Source organism: Hippopotamus amphibius, chromosome 15, assembly GCF_030028045.1.
Source record: "Hippopotamus amphibius kiboko isolate mHipAmp2 chromosome 15, mHipAmp2.hap2, whole genome shotgun sequence".
NCBI lineage: Eukaryota > Metazoa > Chordata > Mammalia > Artiodactyla > Hippopotamidae > Hippopotamus > Hippopotamus amphibius.
The window spans coordinates 45,981,333-46,009,027 of NC_080200.1; the positions used below are offsets into that span (position 1 = coordinate 45,981,333).

General features: G+C 35.5%; 1 pseudogene; it reads left to right on the forward strand.

Moving 5' to 3' along the window:
* The first annotated feature begins 663 nt into the window (after positions 1-663).
* LOC130836431 (60S ribosomal protein L7a-like) lies at positions 664-27,695 on the forward strand (annotated as a pseudogene).

Sequence of the window (27,695 nt, forward strand, 5' to 3'; positions counted from 1 at the left end):
ATGACTTATACCTCAAACTCCCTTTATGCAATCCCAGTTAACTAGAAGAGCTAGGGAAGAGATTTAACAAGAAGGGGGTTTTGAATAACCTTTGTACTAAAAAATACGAAACAAAAACAAAAAAAAAGTCACTTTAGTTTTCCATAGAAAGTTTGAAACTCATTGTCAAAAGCAAATCTAATTTTAGTCTTCAGTTCTTCTTCCTCATAATACAAACTTTAAAGACTGCACAGATTTATTTATAGCTGCATGTATATATGCAGTCTTATATGGAAGCACATATACATGTAAGTTTTATTAGTTCTAATCAAGAAAAGCTTTGAAGGAATTTTCCTGGAGTGAGAAATAGAAAGTTTAGTTGGAACTGAAATTAAATAAAAGAAATGGATTAAATCTATTCTGGGCAATTTTTAGAAGCAGTTTATGTATTTTATTGAAAAATGTCACATCATAGCTCAACAGATTGTTTTGTGTTAATCTACCATATTATTTCAACAGAGGTACTGGTTTCAAAAAACATTGCTCCATTTAAATGCTAATATAGATACTGCTATGGAGATCTCTTAAAGATTATGGGTTCTGAATAATCTAGTTATAGAACATTTGGCCTTTATAGATAAAGTTCCTTTACTTCAGTTAAAATGCTGTGTCTGTAAAGGGAAAATGACTGTGTCACTCCGTTAGTTCCTAATATTATTAAATATTTATTAAGATTCAGTAGAACACTAAGCATTTATAAAGTAAGAATAGAATAATGTTTACTTTAATTAACCTAGTATCTGAAGTCTCTTAAGGGATATGGATGTGGTACACACACTTAGGCGAAGCTTTTCTGGTTATAAATAGGATTCGGAATCCTAGTAGTTCAGGTGTGTCATCTTTTGTTTATTATTATGGAATTAGAAAGAGAAAACACTTAAAATTTCCCTAAGTCCATGATGATAATCTCCTTAAACTGTAGACAGGTATATCTTTGAAATTGCCCTTACTGCTTGCAAAGTTTTGTTTTTTCTAATTTTTATTTTGATGTTTACTCCACTAAACAATGTTGATATCCACATTGATCAAAAAGCAGTACATATATTAATGGCTTACATTAAGATGCTATAATTTCTATGTAATATATTGAATTACCAACTGTTAGAGCCTCATGAGACTTTAATATAAACTCATTTACTTTGCCAGAAAAAATTTATAGCTTAGAAAACTTAACATCCATTGACAGTCTAATGCCTTTATCAACCTGTCAAGTATGAGGACATATAGATAAGTGATCTTCCTTCTGTTATTGAAATATTTCTTATACTTATGTGGTAGATAGTTCACCCTTTCAAGTGAAACACTTCTCATTGAATTTCAGGGTTAACTGCTAATTTTTAATGTTAGCAATACAGAAAATACACACAGACCAAAGACTAGAAATAAATTTCTACTTTCACTGTTTCTAATCAGATAATAGGAGAGTGGGAATGACTCTTCAGTACTGCCATGTGCCAAGAGATGACTCAGCACTCTCCTGACAGTCTTCTTTTTGAATTACTATGAAATTGGCACAATGGCGCATGATACCATTTGGCCTGCAAAGGACAGGAAAGGATTATTTGAGTATTAAGTTTGCCTCTGTTCTTTTCTTATCAGGCTATGATATGTCCAATGGAAATACTTGGTATCCAAAGGCAAATATAGAGACAAAATCACCTGTTGTACTTTGTGGTGAAGATGATGCTGATGATGGTGATGATGATGATGGTGGATGTGGTGATGGGAATGGTGATCATGTTACATGTATGTGTAATATACATGTATATGTAATACAACATTGATCTAGGACCTCCTATGTGCTAAGCACTGTTCTTATTACTTTAAATGTATTATCCTTTTTCTTTATCACAATAGTTCTATGAAGCAGCTACTATGGTTATCCTCTTTTTTAGATAACATATATAGAGGTAAAATACCTATATTCAAACACCACACATCTTACTGTAACATCCTCATTCATCCCATTTTGTAGAGTGTACACTCATATTTATTAATATTCTCATCAATATATGACATAGATCTTATATACTTAGATATTTATATATATAATATATCATATATTTATTTTAAAGAGTTGACAGTTAACTTGAAGAAGACAGCTTTGAGATGGAAATGTGGTGTTGAGACTGTCTGGGCCTAGGTGTGTGATTGAAACTTGCTCTTGTGTATGTGACTGAATCCAGTTAATCTTAATTTTTAAGATTCTGGTGGGCAGGTGTGGAAATCTATTCATCTTGCAGCTGCCTAATACAAGCCTCATAAATTACCTTGCTTTATAAAATTACCACCCACCAATCTGGAGTGCTCTGCCTCTCTCCTCAGTGTCTCTCTGCCTTCTGCACAGGGGACCGGTTTCAGATTACACCTGGGAAGCTCCTGAGGCGGTTTCCCATGAACCAGCATACCTAGAGACATGTATCTTTCTTTTTAAATCCTCAACTTATTTTTTTAATTGTTTGATCAAATCTTTTCAAAGTCAAATAGTTAATACGTAATTGTCCCTCCAAAGCTTTGTAATAGACAAATAGAAATGAGAGATTTTTATTTCCAGATTTAGAATAGGGTTAGAGATGGTGAAAATCGTTGGGTTATCTTTTCACACAAGTCTCATACTTGAAAAAATATCCTGGAACTGATTTATGTAGTAAGATATTCCTGAACTCTTCAGCTCCACTTCAGATTTTGCTATTGCCTGTGGGCAACAGAGGACTTAAAGCAGATCTAGTCTGGCAAGGCCATCATGAAACTTGCTTATATTGGTGATGAAACTGAATGTTTAGATATGTCAATTAGATAGTTGTTTTAAAATGTTACCTTTTAATAAACAGCTTCTAAAAGTATTTTCTACTTCTGAAATAGTCTTATTTAAATAAGAAGGAAGAAGTTCTTTACTCTTAAGGCATTGGCAAATCTTAAGCAACCTGAGAAATCTTGATATTCTCTATGAACACTTTTTTTAAAAGAATTTTTATTGAGATATAAACTGCATAAATTTAAAGTGTACAATCTGATATTTTTTTATTAGTAATGTATATATGGGAATCCCAATCTCCCAATTCATCTCACCCCAAACCCCCCACCCTCCCCAATGTCCCCCCTTCATGTCCATATGTTTGTTCTTTACACCTGCATCTCTATTTCTGCCTTGCAAACCGGTTGATCTGTACCATTTTTCTGTATTCCACATGTATGCGTTAATATTCGATATTTGTTTTTCTAATTCTGACTTATTTCACTCTGTATGACAGTGTCTAGGTCCATCCATGTCTCTACAAATGCCCCAATTTTGTTCCTTTTTACAGCTGAGTAATATTCCATTGTATATACGTACCACATCTTCTTGATCCATTCATCTGTTGATGGACATTTAGGTTGCTTCCATGTCCTGGCCATTGTAAATAGTGCTGGAATGAACATTGGAGTGCATATGTCTTTTTGGATTATGATTTGTCTCTGGATATATGCCCAGAAGTGGGATTGCTGGGTCATATGATAATTCTGTTTTTAGTTTTTCAAGGTGAACAGTCTTTTTTGAGAATACTTATTTAGAGAAATTCCAATCTTGGAAAGCTCCTAAAGAGGTCATTAAATTCTTAACCTATACTAGACAGAAAGGTGAAATAAGGTTTCAATATATTGACTAGAGAACTCCAGGCTGTTAACGCCAATGCTATAGCTGTGGCATTACGTGAGACCTTATCATCTTTATTCACTGTTATACTATAATTAGTATAGCTGTACCATTGGTATAGTAAGGATTAATTACACAGGCTATCGGTATGCTTTGTAAATAAACGATTACTTATTTATAAGTGGAGTTAATGTGATATTGATTCCCCAGCTCATTGTGGAATCAGTGTCAAATCTCGACATTGGTCAGCTAAAGAAATATTTCCTCAAGGATATGGCCTGAATTAATGAATGGCTTAATACTTTTTGATTTTGTACAAAACTACTTTCACAGAGTTTGAAGGATTATAATTTGAATGAAGCTATTTTAATGCATTCTGGAGGTGAAATTTTTTCATCTTTGGTTGAAGTTCTCTCTGGAAGTATCTGCCTCTGGAGAAATTAGATTCCATTAACTGTCTGATTCATTTAACCTGCAATTCTCAGAAAACAAACACACTGGCCATCACCAGAGGCTGAATATTTGAAGACGAGACCACTTTGGTCTTACAAGCCTGTGGATTTTTTTCATCTGCTCATTGTTCTTAGGTAAACGGTATCTTGACTGTTTATCCTGTGCCATAGAAGGACTGTAAAAAATGCTTCCACTTTTTGGAACTTATCCAAATTAAAGAAATGAAGTTTCCATAGAAATACAGCTGACTCCAGTCAGCTATGTGCTCCAGTATATCGTTTTCTAACTTGCTCTCCATTCTAAATATGCTTTTCTTCTGTGAAATGCCTATCTCCTTTATGCATGCAGTTATTTAATGGTGCTTTACTTTATCTGCCTGCCAAAATCCACAGAGAAAGAAATGTGCCATCCTTACAACTTGCATAGGCAAGTTTTGAGATTTTGCAACTACAGTTGTGCAGGTATTGCACCCTCCCCTGCCTTTTCCTGCATTTGCATATGGAAATTGCATGCTTTATTCAATCGCCAAATAATTCAGTTTAGGGGTGGAAAAAACAGATGCTCAATTGGTATTAGCAACTTGAAAGTATATTTACTGACTTTTTATGTGAAATCATTGTAAAAATCAAGAAAGCATCAGAGATTCTCAGAACTGAATGTTCAGGCCAGGTGAAAAATGTTCCAGGTTCTTCTCTTGGTTCCTTCTGCTTTCTGCTCCACACTGAATGTGAAGAATGTTAAAAAGCCAACCTTCTGCTAAAAAGCAGTTACCTTCATGAGAAGATCTAAATGGAGTTATATGCTCATTTACATTATGTGGATTTTTCACTAAAATTGTACTTTTAAATATGCTAAAAGTTTATAAATCCTGAAAATAACTGGCTTTATCACCTGGAAGGTTTCTCATCAGTAACTGCACCCTCCACATGTACACTGCACAACCAGAGAAGATACAGAGTAGATGATGAGAGATGCTTTATACCAAAGGAAAGAAAAATTAAAAACAAACAAACAAATGATTACACTCATATTGTTTTCTTCATCTTATAACTTTTCTATAAGATTCTTTAAAATTACCACAAAATATAAAACTAAGAGTAGGCTAAAACATGAGAACTGCAAAGTGAAGATCGTGATGTAAGAATCTCTGTGTTAGTTCAGGATACTTGAGTTTTATGAGGGTAAAATAAAGCAAAGTGTGGAGTTAAGGGCACTAAACTATGCAAGCTCTTGCTCCCCCCCTCCCCCCCTCCCCCCCCCCCCCCCCCCCCCGGCCCCAGGATCTTTTTCCATAAAACCTCTTTGAGAAGACTGATCCCTGGTACTAAATTCACCAGTGGATATTATTGACCTGACTCGGTATTTACTGTGGAAATTCTAACAGCTTACATAAGATGTCTCATTAGAGAAATTTATCTTCTCTGACAGCCACATAGTATTGTGACCATGAAATAATGGGATATAAAAGGGTCTGTCTTCATATACTTGGTAGTGAATTCTTTATAAAGATCTCCCTATTCTGTGGTAATGGGAAAATAAAACAAAACAAAAACTCAAATTTTGGGGGCTGGATTTCGCTCATGCTTTATTGATTACTGTTCATGAAAATTGGCCAAACCTTTATCTCTTTGGATTTCAGTTTTGTGTTATACAAAATAGAAATTAAAGTAGTCTTTGTTTTTCTTTGTATTTCACAGGAATTTTGTAAGCAGAGTTTTTAAAGTTTGTGTGTGTGTATATGTGTGAATTAAGATATTTTGAAAAATGTAAACATCTAAAAGTTAGGTAAGAGAAATAAAAAATAGTCCAAAAGAAATATTTTCTTTGTATAGGAGGGTCATTTCAATTTTAATCTTTTTAAATCTTTTGATTTATATGATACTGTATATTCATTCTCCATGCCCAAGTTAGTCAAATTGAACGTGATTTTGTTGAGTGTTTATAGCATATGTATACTGGAGTAGGCTGGTCTTTTAAAAAATTTAATGTCTGCACTTAGTCTGTTGTTATGCTTCCTATTTTGATGGAAATGAGATTCTCTTTTTGAAACGCTGACACTGGTATTTTGATCGCATCAGGCATCTTGCTTCTTTTCTATCAGACTGATATTTGCTTTACAAGCATGGTTGTTTCTCAGCTCCCGCAGCTGTACACTCCACTTGCTCTATCACTTCAGGTCATTACAATTTTAAACACAGGGGGCCTTGACAAATCCATTCATGAAAGATGTGTTTCTTATTTTTCTCAATGCTTGTATTCAAGTCCAGGAGATAAATGTTATCCCTCCTCTTGAACTTGGAAGCGTGGGGAATATTCTCCTTCATTCTCCTCCCCAAATTTCACTAGGTTTAGAGAATGTCGCATTAATAGAAGGTAACTTTTGGTATCAGTAACATTTTGGAGGCTGGCTGTCCTTGTCATTTTAATTCAATCTTAGGAAAGATGGAATATTTTCCTTCTTGAAAAGATGGGTAACTGGTATCAGATTTATATGTAAATTGCTTTTCAAATATTTTCAAATAGCATGCTCTGAATGGTAATATTAAACACTATATAGGTATTTCAAAGGTGGATTGCATATATCATCATAAAAACTAAGACAGGTATAATAATAAATAATGCCTCATATAGATAAGGTCCAGAAATGTGTGTAGTGTTAAACCCCTATACTCTAGGGGTTTAACATGGCAATTCTGATATATACTGGAATCAACTTTGAAAAAAAAATTTGTTCATAGATGATGTATGTTCATAAGAAGTGCTAAGATGCATTTAGTAAGTGGTTACTGTTTCCTATACTAAGTGTTTTATACATGTATATTAGATAATCTTAGGTGTTATGCAAAAATGTTTTATTTTATAGCACCTATTAAACACCTATTTTTAAATGAGAGACTTGAGATATTAAGAGCTGGTTGAAGCTTCCACAGCCAAAAAGATATAGTCCCCAGATTGAAAGTGAGGAAGAAATTTTGCCCTTATCCACTGTGTACAGCTTCCTTCATGCCTGAAGCCTATCCTATTTCCTTTATAGCTCTTCCTAGTGGAGCAGACATACAACAATAATAAACTAAACAAATTGACTTTCTTTAAAGATTTTAACTTCTCTCAGAATGTTTCACTATATGTACATGTCTACGGCAGTGATGCGTACGGGAGGATCAAGGTCTGTATCTTTAGGACTGTCCTTAAGTGAATATCTGTATTCATGTGCTTGGTCTACTTCATTTGTCTCTCCATCTACAACTGGAGTTGACATGCCTGTTATACATATTCCATTTATCCGTCTGGTCATTATTTGTCAGTTTCTCTGTCTAGCAATCTACTTTAATATGCATCTAATGTGATGGCATATATCATTGTTCAGCCTCAGAATGCTCGCTATGTCCTATTTCATTTTTCAGTTCCTTCCCCATTTGAAAGATGTAATATTTCTGAAATAATGGCAATGGATGCAATTCATACTCTAACAGGATTAATCTGATATACTTGAAACTCTAGTAGTCTGTATTTTTTTCCTCTTTCCTCTGATTATTTAGTTGTGCTTGTAATATTATGCACATAGATATAATACTGAAATCAGGAGTGATGGAATTTAGTACACACATACTATAAATATTTATTTTCATTGTTAACACATATCTAAAATTTTATAGGCATATTAACCTCAAAGAATGTGTTATGTCACTATGGTATCATAGCTAACTGGTCCTTCATATCCGATTCACTGGGTTGCAATACAGTGTTTTAAAGGGCATAACTTTTGTCCCCAGTGCTTTACCATAAGATTCTAAGAAGCTGATGTAAGCACATTTAGTTGAAGCAGGAGCAAATTCTTGTAATGGCTAGCTTGGGCAATAGACCCACTGGAGTGTGCAACTCTGCTCCAATGATGACTTACAACCTTGGGCAAGATACTTAAATTTTCTAAAACTCAGTTTTCTCAAATAGAAATCACAAAAGTTGTCTCAGGCTGTCACTATGGGATTTCTGCTTCTGGCTATAATAGAGTAATTGTCACCAGATTACCAGACTAGCTCTCCAGCAAAAAACAAACAAACAAACAAACAAACAAAAGAAAAAAAAAACAAAGAACTGTTTTTCAGATGTTGGACATAAGCATTATTCTATGATATCTAAGCAAACGGAGGTAACTATGGTGATCCTATACTTTGCCTGGAGGCACTTTCCAAATTGCAGTGCTGTAAAGTGGTGCTGAGGTTGAATACAATAGGGAACCCTTGAAAAGTTGATAAGGTAGAGATTAGACTTCATGGCTGCAAGGTTTGCTGAAATTTGTGTGACAGGGTGTTGAACAGAGAAGGTTCACAAATGTATATAGGAGTCTGTAAGTTTTTGACCATATAATAAATATATGGTGAATATACAGTGTGTCTCCATGAAACTGACAGAGAAAAATTACCTCAGAGCAGTGGAAACTGCACAGTGTACTAGGATATGTAAGAATTCCAAACAGGCAGTCAGGAGACATATTTAAACACCACAGGCATTTAGTTAAACCCCTGAAAGGCCATGCCTAAGGGTTAAGGTGACTCTCCTGAGTGAGTCACCTTTATAGGCCTACCCTAACAAAGCTAAAAACAAATATCCCAAAGATAGAGCTGACCCATTATTAAATTAACTACCTGACCCCCTCCACCCCTGCAAAGAAAAACCTTAATGAAGGCAAAATTTATTCTCAACATTATAGCATTTACAATGTCCAGCATACAACAAAAGATGACTAGATGCAAAGAAGCAAAATAAATCTAACTGTATTACAAATATATGCAACCACCTCATTGACTGGGGTGACAAAAATAGTGCTGACCTAAGTGACTTTGGAAAGGACTGGAGTCTGTAAGTCCAAAGCCAAATAAACTAGACATAAGCAATGTACACTAATTGATGAAGTTGCTTCCATTGAGCGTGCAGGTTAATAATATTGATACTCTATTCATGTACACAGGACTGAAAAAATTGTGTAAATTAATGGCATATGGTGGGAGCTAAGGTTTTTGCTCTTGGAATGGAAATTTACAGATAAACATGAACAGGAGGCTAAAATGAGCCAAGTGATTAGATACATCAATAAAATTCAGAATCCCTATTTAGACTGAACCAATGGTGAGGAAAAATATGTATCCTTTTATATGAATGATTCATACATTATCCTTATATATTAATTGAATTTATGAGTATTGAGAAATAAATGGTAAATAATTGTTTTTGATTCAGGATTAATATACAGCCTTAAAATATTTCAGCATAGCAAATAGTTCAGTATGTAAAATGCATTATATACCATGATATTTATTTTTTCCTAGGAATACAACTTGGTATTTGAGGAACGTTCAATGCAATTTACCACATTTGCAGATTTAAAAATCTATATGTATGATTGTCTTAATAGGTTCTGAAATCTTTTGACAAAATTTAGTGCCCATTTGTGAGAACAAATTTTCAGTGAAAGAATAAAAGAAAGGGGCTTCGTGCGTATATAAATATCTAAGAAAAATCTACAAATATCCTAATAATTGAACAGAATATTAGACTGAACACTTTCCTCCTGAGAAGAGAAGCAAGGCAAGAATGTTGTCTTTCTTCATTTCTGAACAATATTGTACTAGAGGCCCCAGACAATACAAGAAGGACCGAAATAGAAAATGAAGGAATCAGATTAGAAAGGAATACAAAATACATTTTTTATAGGTGACATAGAGAATGCTAAGGAGTCTAAAAAATGCCTATAGCTATAATAAATAAATTTAACAAGGTCGTAGACACGAGGTTAGTTTATAAAATTTGATTGTATTCTATTAAAAAAGAACACATGGAAAATAAAATTTTAAGTATAATTTACAATGGCATCAAAAAAGTAAAATCCTTAATTGATCTATTTATTTCTATTTTCAATAAAAGAGAAATACAATACAAAAATAGTTGAAAGAAATTAAATAAAACCTTAATGAAGAGATATACAATATTCATGCATCTGATAACTCTATATTGCTAGGATATCTATGCTGACATAATAATGTCTAGTCTCAGAGTAATCCAAATCACATACAATGTGCTTTTTAAATAACAATTGACAAGCTGATTCTAAAATTTATATGGAAATGTAGCGGACCTAGACTAGTGAAAATTTATTTGAAAAAGAACAGTGGTAAAGGGCACACATTGGCTGACTTAATCCCTTGATGTAAGCCATAGCTTGATGTTAGCTATAACTGATAGTATGGTATACCTGATGAGAACAGACATACAGATTAATGCAACAGAATAGGGAATTAAGAAATAGATGACCCCTTCATACTTGTATGTTCAGTTAATTTCTAAAAAAATGCATGAAAGCAACTCAGTGAGAGAAAAAATATTTTCAACAAACTATTCTGGAAGAAGTCATTATACATGTGGGGAAAAAACCTACCTCACACCTTCCAAAGAAGGGCAGTATCTTACCTGAAGAGGGAGGTTGACAGCCATACATCTGTTGAAGGAGGTGACAAGATGCCTGTGTGTGTCAATTGTTAGCCAAAATAAAAAATGTTTCCTGAAAAAATTTGAAATCTATGCTTCTTGGGACTGTGAGGTCTGCATATTCATTACCATCTGACCACAACCACATGGCATGAGTAATGCCAGGCAAGAACCATCCATTTGAGAATTGTCAACCCACAAGACCATGAGAAATAATGTTATTATTTTGAACCAATAGTTCATGAGTTACCTGACTTGGTTACTCAACATTAGATAACTGAAATGGAAGAATCTTCCTACAAGGAGAAAACAAGCAAAATACAACAGCAGCAACAACAAAAACAGCTGCAAAGATCACATACGCAAAATTTTAAACATCTAGTAAATAACCCATAGTAAGGGAATTCAGATGGCAAAAGAGGGTTAGTGACCTCAAGAACCTGTGACAATAGATAATTTGAAAGAATACATATTATGTAACAGGGCTATACTAGGGGCAATAAATCCGCCTGTCTTTGTATTTTACTTGGGAGATAGGATTATATCCTAGTCAAAGCTGAGGCTTATGTGAATTATGAGCAGTGCTGGATATGCCTTATAAGGAATGCAAAGTATATGACTTGAAGTAAAATAATATTTAATAAAACTTAGTATCATTTATATTTAAATCAACAAATGAATGGATAAAGAAGATGTGGCATATATATACAATGGAATATTACTCAGCTATAAAAAGGGATGAGATGGAGCTATATGTAATGAGGTGGATAGAACTACAGTCTGTCATACAGAGTGAAGTAAGTCAGAAAGAGAAAGACAAATATTGTATGCTAACTCACATATACGGAATCTAAAAATGGTACTGATGAACTCAGTGACAAGAACAAGGACGCAGATACAGAGAATGGACTGGAGAACTCGAGGTTTGGGAGGCGTTGGGGGGTGAAGGGGAAACTGAGACGAAGCGAGAGAGTAGCACAGACATATATATACTACCAACTGTAAAATAGATAGTGGGAAGTTGTTGTATAACAAAGGGAGTCCAACTCGAGGATGGAAGATGCCTTAGAGGACTGGGGCGGGGAGGGTGGGGGGAACTCGGGGTAGGGGGGAGTCAAGGAAGAGAGGGAATACAGGGATATGTGTATAAAAACAGATGATTGAACTTGGTGTACCCCCAAAAAAATAATAATTAAAAAAAATAATTAAAAAAAAGAAAAGTCAAGGGAGTAACCAAAAGTTCTTATAATAATCTAATTAACTTGACTATACTAAGTACTTTTACTAGTAATTTGTTTTATTTTACATCAATAAACTATGCTAGAATAACAACAATTATATATTCAACTGTATTAACTTGCATTGTTTTGAATTATAAATTGACTGAAGAGAACATGCTAGCTGGAGAAGATAAACACTATTTATTACATTGTTTCTTGAGAAATGATATTCTGAATATTAGAGAACTAGGCTATAAACAGATAATTAAATGTGAGAATTAATTTTGTTTCTTGGGGCTCAATTACCTTTTGTGAACCATATAAATCATTTAAGCTTTGTTTTTAAATACAACATGAGTATTCAAAAATTCCATGATTATCATCTATGAATAATAAGTAGATATATTTTTAGTCAAATTACCTACTATATATAGGAGTGCTAACGTTGCTTATCTTTACAATGAACTTTCAGTTCCAGGTCAAGTCATAGCTAAGCATCTGCTGTAGCCATATGTTATCTCAGTAGATTGCCACCGGGTGAAATTCGTTATGAGATACACCAAATTCTAAAAACTATCACGGGAGATGCTATATAATACATAAGGCTTTCCCCTGCTTGGCCTCCCAGTCCCAATGGGGGAGATAATTCACATTTCAGCTAATATTATTTTGGTTCCTGCCATGAAGCTGGAAAATATTTCTTGCAGTATAGAATCTCCCACTGGTATCTAGAAAGTGAGCATAAGATTAAAAGCCAGAGAAAGAATTTACTCCTTGGGAATATATTTTTGAGGGCTACAAAACAAAGGTGTAATAAACATGACAATATTTTCCTTTTATTATTACTCATGCTAGACTGACCATAAGTTTCTCACTTTCAGAGACTCCGAAAGAGTGATTAGATTTTTCTGCTATTTTGAGGCACCCAATGCAGTTTACCGTCTTTCTAAAGCATGAACATCCTTGATTCAGTAAGGAGTTTTCAGTCCCTTAAATTCTTAGAAGCTTTATATCATACTTAAACTGTCATGTCTGCTTTTAGTTTATTTGCTTTTGAGCAGAATGAAGTCTGAATCTTTCAATAAACTAAGTATATTAAAATATATTAATACAATATAAAAAGTGCAAAATTGATATATTTACCACAGATATTTTTAAAATAAATGCAAATATGTATTTTTCATATTCAACTTTTTAAACAAGAGTTTGGCATAGAAGAAGAATGGAGAAGTTGAAGTGTGGAAACATCAGCATAGCTAAAAGACACTATCTTCAAATACACAATACACTTTAGCATTTTACAATTAAAATGTGCATAAAAAGCATGTATCCAGATATTAAAACAACATCCATTAAATTGCTGATTGTTAAGAGTTAAAGCCCTTTCTAATCTGGTCACCTGGAAGAATGGAAGTTTATAATGTTTGTATCAAATGTGGGAAAATGATCTATGGTAGACGGAACTCTGACACCTCAAGTTTTCTGCCCCCGATGTATGTACCCTGTGTAATTCCCTCCTCTTAAGTGTAATGAACCTGTGCATATGATGGAATGCCATCTCAGTAATTAGATCACCAGTCAGTTCTCTTGGATTTAATCAAGAATGAGATTTTCCTGGGTGAACCTGGCCATTTAAAGGAAAGTGAAGCAGCAGAAAGGTGCTCCTCTGTTGGTCCTGAGGAAGCCAACTGCCATGCTATGAAGGCCATGGGACAGAAACAGTGAGGGGCCTCTTAGAGCAGAGGGCCTCCATCCTTTAAAATTATAAGGAAATTGGACTTCCTAGGTGGCGCAGTGGTTAAGAATCCTCCTGCCAATGCAGGGGACACAGGTTCAAGCCCTGCTCTGGGAAGACTCCACATGCCACGGTGCAGCTAAGCCCGTGAGCTACAACTATTGAGCCTGTGCTCTAGAGCCCCGTGAGCCACAACTGTTGAGCCCATGTGCCACAACTATTGAAGCCCACGTGCCTAGGGCCTATGCTCCACAAGAGAAGCCACTACAATGAGGAGCCTGCACACCACTATGAAGAGTAGCCCCCACTCTCAGCAACTAGAGAAAGCCCGTGTGCAGCAACGAAGACCCAATGCAGCCAATAAATAAATAAAATAAATAAATAAATTTATGAAAAAAATGGAGTTCCTTAGACTTAAAAAAAAAAATTGTAAGGAAATTAATTTGGCCAGTAACTGATAAGTTTGGAAAAGGACTTCAAGCCTAAAAATAGTGAAAAGCCTTCCAAATCCTTGATTTCAGCCCATGGAGACACTGGGTAGATGTCTCTACTACTTGAGCTATTTTAGTACTTCAAGGCAGGGACTATTTTATAGTAGTGGGGTTTAGCTTCTAGAATGTGGCTTCAGTGTCAGGGCTGGAAGAGGTTCATTCCCAATCTGGAGACATGTTTCTACAAGCCAGTTAAAAGCAAGGATTGGGAAGAGCCACTGTAATTCCTTGGAGCCCCTTCACTGAGAATTAAGAGGTTGGAAAGTCTGGTTAAAACAAGGTGAAAAGTGCTTAAATTTGTAAACACTCTCTTTTCCAGTGTCCTTGCTCTTTGCAATAATAGCACAGACTAGAAGGGCTTTGGTTTCATTTAGAAGCCTTCATTTACTGGAGTTGAAGATTAAGAATTTTGGTGGTCTTTTTTTGAGGCAACTCATCTGGAGTGTGAGAGAGTTAATTTGCCACATTAACTAAAGCTGGAGTGGGCGTAGTTTCCCATTCCATCCTGGTACTTTTTACTATAAGGGAAAGATCCTAGTTCACTCCATCAATAAGTGTAGACTTAAATGCTACCTGGGTAGAATCAACATCTGAAGGAAGACCAGAATTTTTTTTAGAAGCAAATGGAAGTTGATTGTAATAGTCATGAACAGGTTCATCAGATTTTTGTATGCAGGACTGAATTTTGTTCTAATCAACAGGCTTTGGAAAAGCCCAAGCAATTGCTCAGTGAAGTCACCTAGCGATTGCCCAAGGCTGATCATACAATAAATCAGTGGGCCGGTCTCCCAGGTGTAATTCTAGAGACCTTTGAGGAATTTTCCAACTAATGATTTTCATCCACTGCTGGGCCTGGCCTTCACTGACATGCATATGAGCTAGCTGATGTAAAGTCAGAGAAACCAGGCTGATAAGTTTGGATGACTATATTAAATTCCTCAGCAAATATGTGAGGCTCTTTGGTTACTTTGGGAAAACTTTTGACGATGGCTAACAGTTCAGCCTTAGTCCAGGGATTATAAGAAATTAAGGGGTAAGATGCTGGATCCTCAGAAGGCTTAATTTTAAAGGGACAGGTTCTTACAAATTCAGAGGAAAAGAAAGTAGAGAGAGTTTTTGAGAAAAGGAAAAGGGGGATTTGAGGGTGTAGAGAAGGCATAGGCGGCATAGAAGGGAAGGAGGAAGATGGTGCCAGAGGTGGAGTCTGGCCAGCAGGAGCCAAAGGAGAGAAACAAGATGGTGGCAGAGGCTGAGCCTAAGACAGGGAAGCCAAGGAAGAAAAGCCAGAGGTTTCGGGAGCCTTTTTATCTTTCTTTAATCATTTGTTTGCCTCAGTTAATCTTAAAATCTTATTTTGCAGAGAGGCAATTTTAGGCTTCTGATAATGTGCGGAAGCCTCAGAAATACCAATCACAATCAACATTCCAGTAAGTTCTGGAAATTTTAAGCTACTGTAGTCCAATTAGGTTTTATGGATATTAAGTTTGGGGATTTCAAATGTTCCCCATAATGACCATTGATATTCTAAATTGTTTTTGGTCAGGTTGGCCCATTTATTTAGAAAGGCTCATGAGAAAGGAACACTGTTCTTAAACATAAAATCAGCCGATGTCCTTGTAGCTGAGGACACTCTCAAAATATTTAGATAATTGGAATTCCATTTCTGAGAGGTTTTTCTCTAGAGTTTAGGTAAACAGATTTCCAACAGCTCAAATAACTTACAGCTCAAACAGTGCAATTCAAACAGCTTGCAAGCTAATCCCAGTGAATTCTAAGGAAACAGCTTGGTCCAAGAAGAGCCAGACCAAAGACTTTTCAGCCAATTTCCATAGAATAGCCCCTATTTCATAGGAATGGGCCAAAGGCTGGACAACTGGTACAATTTTAGTGAAGTAGTCCCTTTTCTTAAAGGAATGAAGGAAAGGTGTTTTCAGCCAGCTTTGGTTGAAACAGTTTGACAGCAAAGTCACACGGAAGTACCAAACAAGTACCCATATACAGAAGAAGGCCTTAACCAGAAAGACAGAACCTCAAAGTAGATCCCGAATAAAGCCCAGAGAGCTTCAAATGCAAAGAGGGTGTGAGCCTGGATTCAGGAGAAAGAGATGCGTGTTCAAACTCCAGGATCAGTGAGAAAAGCAGTGAGTGACAGAGGGCTCCATTGTAGGTATCACATCTATTTGCTCAGGAGCCCTGGAGCATTTGTGGGTCTTCACTGGTTCCTGTATGGACCACCAAAATGTTGATCTGAAACAGAGAGACTGCTAGATATTTCTCCAGCAAGGATACGTTAATTCAGTATCAGCAGAGAATTGCAAGTATCAGCAAGCCATGTGCAAGTTTGTGCATGGCACTGGAAGGAGATCTCTTACATAGAGAGGAAAAGGAAGCTGGGAGGGCTAGGGTAAACAGAGAGTCCGTGGCTTTTAATTGGCCGAGTCCTCACCAGGAAAGGAATCTTTCTTTTTCACCTTGGACTCTGCTGTTGTCACAGGGTGTGAGGGCTACCCCTTCTGGCCTTCTGACTCTATTTAGCTGAGGTTTCTGTCTATCATTTAACTTTTTACAGAGTGCTTTACATTTGGAAAGTATGCAGTCTGTATTTTGAGGTTGAAAATGTAGTTATTGGGTGACTAACACACATGTATTATGTATTATACATTATATGTTTTGTATCATATAATATATACTAATCCTCCCTGGGACAATCATAACAATCTTTCCAAGATATTTAAATCATCTAATACTGCATGAAATGAATCCCTCCACTATATATATATAAAATAACAACTGCTCAATACTCAACAAATCAAACTGTTAGCCATCTTATATTTGCATGTGACCCAAGTCAGAAGGCAGGGGGGTGCCACTTAATAGTTTCACTTGTGGAGCCACGATGCATGGGTTAGAAATGTCAGCCCTACCTCTTACTGCCTAGATATTTCTAAACAAGTCATTTAATCTCTCTGTGCTTCAGTTTCTAAATCTGTGAAATGGGGATAATATTGACTTCTTGTGTGTTAATTCTTTGAAGGCTACATGAATTAAAGTATGTAAAATCTTTGTTTCTCACACATAATAAATGCTTATCATTAGCTTTACTATATGTCAGGAGGGCCTGCAGTGCAGTTATACAAGATTACTACAGATGTTCTTTTTTTTTTTTTTTTTTTGGTTATTTCTAGAAAAAATCATACCTAAGTTGAAATAGTTCTCAAAAATGGAAACTCTAAAAATGAAGGGCTATGTTTCATGTGTGTTATGATGAATTTATTTATTTTGTCAAGGTCTTGAAAGATGATGTTGATTTTTAATATAAAATTAGCAACTGATTTGTTTTGTTTACTCTATTCAACATTGTGTTTAGTGTTCTTATTTCCCCTTCAGGTTACTTTATCTGTGTGTCTTTTAACTACCCTGCTTGGTTTTTTCATGTGGTCACATTCACAATTTGCTCGATTGTTTATAAAATTGCCAAACTGAAGTCATCAGAGGAATAATGAATACTCCATATGACATTCATTATTTTGATTATCAATAAATACAGTAAATTGCATCCACAGTTTCTTACTCATTTCACTTTGAAATGAAACAGATAGTTTTCCCAATGATTATTCTATCTTCTTATTGACAGTAACTGGTCTCTTACACGAATATCAAATAATGGTTCTATTTTATATCCTTAATTGTAAATTTGTATCAAATGCAGACATCAGGTTATTAAATTGATGATATTTTTTATGAAAATTAGCATTGATTGAGCAATATAACAGAGAAAGTACATATTGTCCCTGTGGGAGGCAGGATAATGCATTTCCTCACTCCCAGCGTATCCATGTCCTAATCCCAGGAACCTGCAAATATATTCTGTTACATGGCAAAAGGAAATTAATGTTGCAGGTGAAAATAAATTTGCTGAGCAGTGGACCTTAACGTAAGGAGATTATTCTGAATTATCGGGATGGACCTAATGTTACCACTAAAAAGTAGAACAGAAATGCAGAAAGAGAAGCTAGAATGATACAGTGTAAGAAGGATTCAGTCTGCTCTTTTGAATTTGGAGAAAGGTGGTCTTGATCCAGGGTTTGAGGGAAATCTTAAGAAGCTGGAGAGAAAAGGGAACAAATTCTCCCCTAGACCTTCTAGAAAAGACTCAGTCCTGCCAAGCCCTTGATGTTGCCAGGGGAAACCTGTGTCAGACTTCTGATCTACAGAGCTGTAAGACACTAAATGTGTCTTGTTTTAAGTCATTTTTTGTACTATTTATTACAACAGCAATAGAAAACCAACATGGTGCCCATCTTCTGAAGGGTACCCTTCTTTCTGTCTCGTGGTCCAAGCAGACTGAGTCAGATTGAGCACCTATGAACACAGACAACACTTCATTTTCAGACAGTGTATTTGTTCGAGGAGGAATATTTCCTGAGCCTCCATTACAGAAATGTTATGAGTATGATAGCCAGTCTACCGACAGGACTGCATACAGCCATTGATGCCAGCTTTATAAAACCCCAAGCCACTTCCTTTGAAAAAAAAAAAGAGTTAGCTTAACATATCACATGAATCTATTTTATATACTTTGATAGTTTTCATAATTTTAAATTTTACTCCAATTGTGATAAACATCATACAGTTTTCCATTTTCTTTTTGACAGCTTAGAAATAGGGTCCCTAGATCCATTGTTCAAAATGCTATGTATGTATATATAGGTAGAGATAGGTTTATATATTTAAATTGTATACATAATTTAGCCTTTTTAAGAAAGGGAAAGAAAAGAGACAACATTTGGGTTTAGTTTTAGAAATATATGGCTATATTCACTTATGAGTTTGCCCTACGGAATTGGAATGTGCTTTTTCCTTCCATCCTCTCACAAGAACATTCCTGCTTTGCTTGCCAGCATTTGAGGAGGAATGAAAGAATTAGTTCATAAGGTATGAAGGAGAAGGAAATTCCTTCCTAAAGTTGTCATGTTATCTTTCTGGCCACCTGGCCTATGTTCTGGCACAAGAGAGACCAGTTTAGTTTATTATTTAAAGTTGAACACATTAATTCTTCAAGAGAAGGCTGAGAATCTAAAGGAAGTACTTCATTGCAAACAAGAAATTACTGTGACCTTGGCCACATGTTTCATTAATAGTGACCTATTTTCATTTCACACGTCTTTGTATATTAAAGTAACAGGTTGTGTTGAACATGAAACCATGGAAAGAAATTATGACATATTTAAGGATTGTTACTTTTCATTATTATAACTACTGAGAGCTATTTGGTTTATTTACAGAATGACAGTGTGGTACGTATTAGAAACAGCAACCTAAAATGTGGCAAACATATTTTTTAAAGGTTTACTTTTAAACTTTTTTAAATAGTTTTTTTCATCTATCAGATAAAGCACTGACGTATGAGTAATTATTTTCATTTACCTCTCTCCTCTCCCTTAAAGAAGCACTGTTAACCAACTTCATAATGGACTGTATTGCTTCCTGCTACATTAAAAATGTGGCATATAACGTGGAATTGACAAATTTAAAATTCTTACACAATGGGGATGATACAAGCAAGCGTCAACATGTGATTCTTACTATGTGAAGGCACTGTTTCAAGCATTGTTTATGTACTAATTCACTTAATTGTCAAAAAAAGGTAGGAATGTTATGCTTGCATGTTATGCAAGTAACTTACCAGAGTCATATGGTGAATCTGCTAAGCATTATAATCTTGCTAATAGAGAAATTTTATTTTTTGTGTTTTTACCAAAGGTTATATTAAAATTTGTTTGGCTCTTTGGCTACAAATAACAGAATAAATTCAAGAAAGAAAAGGCAAGACAGTGGAAAAAATATATATATATACACATATGTTTTAAGGGCATAGTAGCATCTCATGGAGCACAAGGATAGGAGGTCCTAAAAAAGACATTGGAACCACACCTTTCACTTCTTATCTTTCTATTCTGCTGCTTTAGTCTTCCTCTCTCTAGGCTAGTGTTTTCTGTTCCTTCATCTTCATGGTCGATAGAAGCTAGCCACCACATAACTCTTACAACCTGTGTCTCTTCATTCCGTGACCAGTCCATATGAAGCTTGTCCTAATTATACATTATTATGCTGAGAAATTAGACTGGTCAAACTTAGCTTAGGTATCCATCTCTGTCAAAACAGTGCTACTGTTAATAACTTCATTTTGAAATACCTTGAATATAAGAAGTGGAGGAGAGGCGATTAATTAGAACATACCATAATTTAAGTAACTGGAATCTTCCAATGTAAATTAATGTATTTTTAGTATTTTAACATGCTAATGTATAAACTATAATTCAAACTCATGGGATACCACCAGTGAGAGGGTGATTATCTCTTTCTATGCAAATTATATAACTAGACAAAAGAACATCAAAACTAGAACAAGAAGCCATTGTTTGGTTTCCGGCTCGCCTCTAACACACACAGACAAAGGCTGTCCACTAAGAAATCAATAATATGAAGAATATTTAAATGATTATATTAAATTGATATACACTTGATTGATACACACTTTTGTAATGCATTTTGAAATAAATATCACTAAGTGTGAACAGGCAATTCATTAAAACCCCATGATTCTTTTTTCTCTATTCTTTGGTTGCATAGAAATTCTGGATTTCTTAAAAAATGAATTCCATTACCACATATATATGATAAAAAAAATAACCAGGTGTAATTTAAACAAACCAGTTATGGTATCTCCTTCTACACAAGTATCACAAGTATTTGAACAGTATCTTTCTGACAAAATACTGTTGGAAGCTTACTATGAAAGAACTAAATTCTGCTAAAACATAAATCTTATGGATTTGTGGGCTTGTAGCACAATATAGAAGATTTTCAGTGGCCAAAACCAGTACTAAGCTTATGAGGATGGTAGGGTTCTCTGTGGGGTGGAGGGATTAATGAGGTGTCAGTACCAGCAGCAGATAAGACTATGGCTATGGGATGGTCCCATGTCAGCAGAAGGAAATGAAAGTTCTCTCTGAGTGAAAGTATCATTAATTTAGGCCCCAGGTTTCCACAATCAAATCTCTCTCTCTCTCTCTCTCTCTCACACACACACACACACACACACACACACACACACAATCACCATGAGTGGGAATTGGTAGGGGCAAAAAAGTCACAACAGATTTAGACTCCCATGGACTTCAATGTAGACATTTCAAGAATGAATATAAATTGATTAAACTCTATGAGGAGAAAAAGGTTGAATAATGAAAGTGAGCCAGCAACATGTAAATAAGGGGGAGAAACACACAAAGTACTATATGGATATTATTATTTTAAAAGATAAAAAATAATTAAAGTGAAACAATATATTGTTTAAATGTAAACTTGTAGTGAAATATAAATAAAAAGGCCAAGGCCATCAGGGATTTAGAATCCTGAATGAGGAAAGTATTAGGTGGAGAGTGACAGAGTTCCTTCTAGTACGGGTGCAGTTCTTAAATTGTCTGTAGGTTCTCAGGTACTCTTTATGCTTCAAAACTTATATGCATGACACGAATATTTTGTGTATATATCACATTCTCTCTTCCTCCCCCCTCCCCTCCTCCTCCTCCCTTCCCTCCTCCTCCCTCCCCTCCTCTTCCCAGTCCTCCTCCTCCCTCTCCTCTTTCTTCTTGGTGGTTACCATGAGAAAAATTTGTGTCTGCATTTAATTCAGTTTCAAGTTTAAACAATGTAGTATATTCTGCATTATTTCAATGGTTACCCTAGAGCTACGTAATTAATTACAACTGTAATGGCAATATTACAGAATGAATTCAGTAAGTAGATTTACTTTATGATTTGTTGAGTCAATGAATCATTTTACTTTTTAATGGTTTCAGGTTAATGAGAAGAGAATGGAGGCCAAGAAAAAAATAAATAAAATATTCTTGCTAAGCCAAAGCCATGGGATCTCATGGTATACTCATTTTAGAGTTGTTTGAATAATAAAACTAAATTTGATTCCAGAATGGAATCATCACATACCAGAAACTGAACTGGAGTATATGGAACCAAAAAAAACCCATGTTGGTGTGGCAAAACTGTTTTTTGTATTGTGAGAGTTTAGTTTCAGCAAAACATTATCTGCCACATTACATTATTATCTAATTCCTCAGTACTTAATTTACTTTAAATTTACTTAGTAACTTTTTGGTTTTGTAGTTGTATAAATGATGTAATAGTATCTTAATAGTTTCATGTTTGTGTATATTAATTAACTTTATGATTAAATAATTTGTCGTCCCTGAAAGACTGCTATTTTTTTTTTTAATTAAAGGTATGACTGGTTTAACATGGTTGAGATCACCAGATTAATCTGGAGAAGCTCAGTTCATTTTCAAGAGTGATGTATTTCTGTTGACCTGAATTCTCATTTGAAAATCTGAGGAATTCCTAATTGATAGAATAAAAATTCACAACTCAAATCCCGATTATAACATACTAAAAGGAAATTAAACCAGTAATGTTAGGTAGTGGGCAAGGAGAACATGTTTATGCTCCCACATTGAACATCGTATAATGTCACTTTTTAAAACTTCTCTAAGAAAATTTGGAAGATATAATATTATATGAACTTCTCATTAGAAAGGTATTATAACTAGTTATGTAAAATATGACTAATATTCGATATTCTTGCACAGCATCCCAGCCCATTGCATTTAGCTTATTACATTCAAGATATTCTCGTTTATTTTTATGAATTGATGAATGAATGAACAAATGAACAAATAAGTGAACAAATACTGCAGGAATCTATTTTATGTCTTCAGCATCACTCTCTTTTCAACAGATGTATTCCAGGATCCTGTGTCAGAAACTGATTATCTCTTTTGGTCTATGGCCTGATTCTTTCATGCTTCTAATCTCCTCGTGTTTTCTTGCTCAGATGCTTCTTTTAAGTGCATCTGGGTATAATTAAGTATCCAAAATGCCTTCTGAAGCCAGTGTCATTTCACTATTATATAATAAAGACTTTTTAAGTAGAACAGCTTAAGTTTGACTCTAATGTGAAGTAGATATGACATTCCAAAGATGAATCACCATTTGAAGAATCTACAAAGAAAATTTAAAATAATTAAAATAAGTTGATCTTAGTGTTTTGAATCCTCTCACCTCAAGTGTATGGGAGATAAGAGAAAGAAAGGAGAGAGCATTTTGGGGGAGAAGATATTGGGAGGAAGATATTTTTGAATAAAAATGTGATGTGATATTCTTTGCCTCCCCTCCTCCAGGTAGGATGTGATATTCCTTCTCTCCCCTTCTCCCTCTCTCTGCTTAAACATTTGTGTGGGGTGCAGGCTTTCACAGGGATCTATAGAAAGCTTAATACGTTACGCCTTCATTTGGGAGGCAGCGTGGACTAGGATCTGACGCTCACCTTGGAACTCTTGCAGAAGGAAAAGGACTTAATAACTCTTTGGAGAGTGATGCTATTTTGGGGTCGACCTACATACACTCCCTGGATATGTCCTAACAATGGATGAATGCCTGTAGGGTTCTCTCCTAGCTGAAGTGAACTGTGTGGAGAACAAACCAACCTGACTTCTGTCCAAGAGCGCCACCTGGAGTCATGGAGGGAATGAAACAGCAAGAAGCTGAAGGTGCATATTCAGGGCTCAGGAAAGAGTGGCAAAGGGCCACCTAGAACAAAATCAACACAAAGCCAGGGGAGAGAGAGGTGGCCTGTGGGGAATGTCAGAGGAACTCAGAAAAGACACCCTTGCAAAATATGTCAGGATATTAGAGGTGAATGATCGTTAAAGTAAGAACCGTCCTTTACCTTGAAAACAGCATGTAGAAAAGAGGGCAGGGAAAGAGTTGTTTATGAGAGAAATTTAGAAGAATAAATAGAAAAGCCAACTATGCCCATTTTTAATCTTGAAAGCGTCCAGCCTGAAACAGGCTGGTGTTAATATAAAGTCATAAAAGTATGCTGTTAAATCAAAATTCCAAGTGGTGATGAATAGCTTGGACTAAACATTCTAATTACTGAATTGTGTCTGTGAATAACAATTCAAAGTATCTCTAGAACAAATTTTATCTAAGAGTGGGCAGGAAAACCCTGACAATTACCACACTAAGTATATTTTAAAGGGGCAATGGGTGATAAAGTAAATTTGCATTTTGGATACATCAAAAGGAGTTGTTCAACCTCCAGGTTACATAAGAAAATGTAAAACTTCTCTTAAAAAGCTAATTCAGTTCTCTGCTCTATAGTGTCAAAATAAGGGGCTATGTTCCTTGACAAGGTTGCACTTGGTTTTGTTTCTATTTCCTCTATTTCTTTTGGATTTAATATCCAAATCCTGAGAGTGAGGACCAACATCACTATCACAAAAATTCTGTTTCTAAGAATAAATATGAATTTTTAACAAACTTTTGTGATCACAACCTAACTTTTAAACATTTTAACAGTTAAGTACTGAAAGCTTAATGTTATAGCAAAGAACAGAAGTTTCCTCACTGTCACCTGCCAGATTCCTGTTGTAGACACTGTAATGCATTTTTTTTTTTTTAAGATTTAAATCCTCGCCTTTGTGGTGCTTTTATTCTAGTAGAGGGAAACAAAATTTAAAGTTCCAATACATATGGAAGTTTACAAAAGGATCCCAAATTGTTCACCTCTTGTTGTAGCCACAAGTTTAGTTTTGTTTTTAGTATGTATTTTTAAAAAATTTTTATCTATTTATTTTTACAGTAGGTCCTTATTGGTTATCTGTTTTTTTAAGCTCTTTATTGGTATATAATTGCTTTACACTCTTGTACCAGTTTTTAAGGTGTACACCAAAGTGAATCAGCTGTATTTATACACATATCCCCATATCCCCTCCCTCCCGGGACTCCCTCCCACCCTCCCTGTCCTGGCCCTCTAAGGCATTGCCCATCATCGAGTTGATCTCCCTTTGTTACACATCAACTTCCCGCTAGCTATCTGTTTTACAGTTAGTAGTGTATGTATGTCTATGCTACTCTCTCACTTCATCCCAGCTTCCTCTTCGCCACCCCCCCCCCCACCGCCCAACCCTGTGTCCTCCAGTCCATTCTCTGCATCTGCATCCTTATTCTTGCCCTGTCACTGGGTTCATCAGTTGTAATGCACTTTTGAAATATTATTTATATGGTTATTTTCAGCTAAGGTCAGGGAGAAGCAAGTTGTGTTTGTTTTTTTTTTTTTCCTTTCCTCCTTTATGGTGAGTGTCTGAGGTTGTCTTATCTTCTCTTCAACTTATAAATTTGGAGATATTTTCCATGGTGAGATGCAGTTTCATTTAAGCAATCTAAGTTGGAACTTTATACACTGCTTGCAGAAGAGGCCTTCTGAATATGTTTCCAAACAGAGTTAAGGCTGGCACTTTCAGTTGTTTGTTTTAAATTTCTTTTATATTTGCTCCACTTGCTGCTTTACAAAATCACACAAGTACTTAGCCATAGGTGTATAAATTTGGCAATGGTGCCATTTCTTTATCAAGAAAACAAAATCATCTGGATTTTCATCTGCATTTGTGCTTTCATTGCACACCCACTAAATTTAGCATCTTTCCTAAAAAAGATATAGAAGAGGTCTTTAAACCAAGTCTCATAGAAGAAATGCACATATTTTGGAGATATATCAATATCATATTTCAGCAGCAACCATCAGTAGTTGAATGAATTCTTGTATAAGTGGACATCAGTAGTTGAGCTCTGCTACATTAGTACTGCTATTGGCAAAGTGTTGTATATAAGATTTCTATTACTCAAGCAGCCTTTTCACACTAATAGCAGCTACTACATCTTGTTTGAACATTTTGTGTAAATATGAAAGGATAATTACAAAATTTTTTCCATGCCATTAGTTTTACTTAGGGCTAAAAAATATGAGGAAGATAAATTGGTTATTAGTTCGCTTACAAACAGTATTTTTACTTTCTGTTTTGCTGTGATATAATTGTTTTATGGACACATAACTGCAGGATGTAAACAAAACAACATATCATATGCTTTTGATACTTGGATTTATCTTTATCATATTTATTTCACTGCTGTTACAGTAAACTGATTTTCCATTCTATAAATATTTTTTTCAATCATGTTGCCGTGTTGTTAGTTGAGTAACATCCTGAAATCTCTCATGAAGCAAGTAAACAGAAACTCAGTTAAGTTAATCATAAATCGATGACACTTTCTGCATAAAAAAGTTCATTTCTACATTTCATAATATCTGATGTGTTATAAATTTAAATAGCACAATTTATTGTATAATTAACATTGGGTCAGAATTTTTGTACTACTGCAGTAATTTAAACAAAAATATCGTGGTAACACAGGGCAGCCAGGAACAAACAATGCATTGGGAAACTTTCGAGGGAGGAGATAGTTTAATTTGGTCAAAAAGAATGAGTAACAGTTTTGCAGTCTAAAAGCTATAAAATGATTTAGCCTCTGCCCTTCCTTTCTCTTTCCCTCTTTTTTTTCCCTTCTTTCTTTTTATAAACGGTACCATTGATTTGGGTTTTCCAAAGTTTCCAGATGTCTATGAATAACCAGAGATTATTCCTTCATGCTAGGAGCATGTGTTATGAATATCAGGCACAGTGTCTCAAAAAGAACATTGAGTATTCTCATTTTTTTTCATGGACTGTTTGTAAAAGAATCAACTTTTTAAAAATTTACTATACACAATTATTTATATTTCACAATTAAAATGATAGTCTCTGGTGACTGTCAAGTTGTGTCCAAATCCTGGTCTTGTTACATATCAGTTATGTGATATTATATTATTTTTCTTCTGTTAACAGTGGAAAATAATGGCATTTACTTGATGGAGTTGTTGTGAAGGTAGCCTTAGTCCTTGCTGTCATGAAGAAGCAGGAGGCCAAGAAGGTGATAAATCCCTTGTGTGAGGAAAGGCCCAGGAATTTTGTCACTGGACAGGACATCCAGCCCCAAAGGCACTTCACCTAATTTGTAAAATAGCCAACCTGCATTGAGCTGCAGGGGCAAAGGGCTATCCTCTATAAGCAGTTGAAAATGTCTCCTGCAATTAACCAGTTCACCCAGTTAACCAGGCCTCAAACAGCCAAACAGCTACACAGCTCCTTAAGCTGGCCCACAGGTACAGACCAGAGACAAAGCAAAATACTGTTGGATATTGTTGGCCCTACCTAAGAAAAAAGCTGCCAGCACAGGGGATGTCCCCATTAAGAGGCCAATTGTTCTTTGAGCAGGGGTTAATACTGTCCTCATCTTAGTGGAGAACAAGAAGTCTCAACTGGTGATTGCACATGGTGTGGATCCCATTGGGCTGGTTGTCTTCCTCCCTGCCCTGTGTCTTAAAGTGGGGGTTTTCTACTGCATTGTCAAAGGGAAGGCCAGGCTGGGGCGTCTAGTCCACAGCAAGACCTGTACCACCATCACCTCCATACAAGTTAACTGAGAAGACAAAGGATCGCTGGTTAAGCAGGTGGACGCTATCAGGACCAATTATAGTGACAGATATGATGAGGTCCGCCATCACTGGGGGAGGCAATGTCCTTGATCCAAAATTGGTGGCTCGCATTGCCAAGATGGAAAAGTCAAAGGGCAAAGCACTGGCACCAAACTGGGCTAAATGTATACTATTGAGTTTTCCATAA